This window comes from Hydra vulgaris, chromosome 08, assembly GCF_038396675.1.
Source record: "Hydra vulgaris chromosome 08, alternate assembly HydraT2T_AEP".
NCBI lineage: Eukaryota > Metazoa > Cnidaria > Hydrozoa > Anthoathecata > Hydridae > Hydra > Hydra vulgaris.
Window position 1 is genome coordinate 20,682,501 of NC_088927.1, and position 2,541 is coordinate 20,685,041.

Genomic DNA, 2,541 nt, shown 5'->3' on the forward strand with positions numbered 1-2,541 from the left:
GAAAAAATGAAAATTTTATGTTATGCATGGTTTTGAAAATCGGCAACAATAAAAAAATTCTAATAAAATAATGCAAAAGTAAATGTGCTGAAGATCATGCACTGTATGTTTTAAGTCACTAAGCGTTTTTATAAACAAATTGTACGTGAAAATGCGTTACATTATTTTATTTTTGTAAACAACTTTCGTATTTACTTCATTGTTATTAATCGAATTACAATATAAAGTAAAATTGTATTGAAGTTTTTAACTAATTACAAACCATTAAATCTATTTAGATTGAATACAAAAATTGAAAAAAAAATTGTAAAAGATATTGGGAAGAGAAGGTTTCTCAGATCAAGCAAAAGCAAACTTTTTATCATAAATGAGGCTAAACCAGCTTTTGCATGTACATATCTAATTTAAAAAAATTGTTTTGAATTTTAAACTTTATGTTAAAAATTAGAATATTGATTTTTTTTTTCTTAAGGTCTTCAACTCCCTACTGGAATGGATTTTCTTCAACACATTGCCTACAGAAGATCACTACTTCCTCATAATGTTAAGAAGTCAACAATTTTATCATGCCCTCCTAACAAGATTCAGGGTTACAAGAGATGTGAAGTAGATGATTCTGATTGCATTTTGGGCTTAATTAAAAGACCATGGCTTAAAGCGGGATTTCAAGTAATGTCAGATAAAAATATTATCAAGAACCTAATGAAGATGGACAAGAAGTATTCAGATTTGAGTAGAAATAAATACAGAGGATCAGCTAGAGACAAGGTTAATCAAGGGGAGTTTATTTCATTTTTGAAAAAGCTGTTTTGGATTGGTTCTACAGATTTAAAGAACCAAATTAGGAAGGATAAAAAACGCTCAGATAAAGATAAGCACGATGATTTAACTTTTTTGGAAGACCAGGAAGGACCGAGACATTTTAGTTTGAGATCAGAAGATAGAAAATTTAGCAAAAAGGTTTTATGTTGTTTTTAGTGGTTTAATTTGACCTTTTTTATTAAAATTTGCTAATTTAACATACATTATTTGTTAATACACATACACCATGTTAAAATAAATTTTAGGTTTCTGAAGGTGTGAGGAAGAGAACAAGGCTAGAAGACAAATCTCCTAAGATTGGCGCTACCTCAGAATTAGACTTGAGTTTCACTGACACTAGCGCTGATTCTGATTCAAAACTTGAACCCGAAGTTTGGCGTCATAGAAGAGCAGATGATTGTAACATTACTGCCAAAGTCCCTATGAATATTTTTGATGAAAATGTATCTTTCATAGCTACACCAAATGATATCTCCCCGAATGTCTTACAAAAAGTAACTGGAGCAATTCTTCAAGATTGTGGAGTTGATATCGCAAAATGCAAAGCCAGTGCTTCAACTGCATTAAGGAAGATAAAAAAAACTGCCAAGGATACCGCAGAAATTGCTAAATAAGATATAAAGAAGACCGTGGAAAAAAGCTGCTGTCCCTGTATAATTCATTTTGACAGAAAGACTTTGTTTGAAATGAATCAGGAAAAAAGACTGAAGAATGAAAGATTAGCTGTGCTCGTTAATATTGAGGGGCTGTCGCATCTTCTTGGAGTACCTGCCTTGCCGTCTTCTTCAGGTGAAGATATGTATATAGGAGTCATGAAAATACTAGAAGAATATGACCTCATTTCAAAAGTATGCGGAGTATGCTTTGATACAACTTCAAGTAATACTGGTTCTAAGAAAGGATCACTTATTAGGATTGCAAAAGAGGTAGACAAATATCTTCTTCTACTAGCATGTAGGCATCATATCATTGAGCTTAGAATGGTTCATTTCTGTGAAGCAGTGATAAAAGAGAATAGCGTAGGGCCTGAAAATCCCTTATTCGTAAAGTTCAAACATATGTTTGAGAACCCTAAACTCAAATACGACAAAAATAACCTGACAAAAATAACCTGATTGGAAAACCGTTGAAGGAACAGTTTTGAAGGAAGCTGCAAAGAAAACTTTAGATTACTGTGAGACCTATATTACTAAAAAACGCAATATGAGGAATGACCGAAGAGAGTTGGCTGAACTAACCATGCAGTATTTATCCCCTTCTGCACATTTCAAGTTAAAGAAAACTGGAGCTGTTCTTCATGCTAGGTTTTTAGGCAAGAGTTTATACTACCTTAAACTTCAGCTTTTGTGCAAGCAACTGAAATTTGTGCAATAAAATGATAATCTACGCGAAGATTTAAAACTCATCTGCGAGTTCATAGTATGTTTTTACACAAGGTGGTACCTTCAAACACATAAAGCGATTCAATCTCCTGTGTCTGATCTTGATGCAATCTTTCAGATGAATGAGTATAAGAAAGTTTGCTCCAATCCGGAGGCAGTAGACGCTGTGTTAGCATCTCTTTATAAGCATACATGGTATCTTGATTCAACGATTATTCCCTTGGCTCTTTTGGATAAAAATATTTCTATGGATAAAAAAACAGCCATTGCAGATGCTTTGCTTTCCTTCCAAATGCCGGATCCAGATTTTTTTAAACATAGAAGCAAAGAACGAATA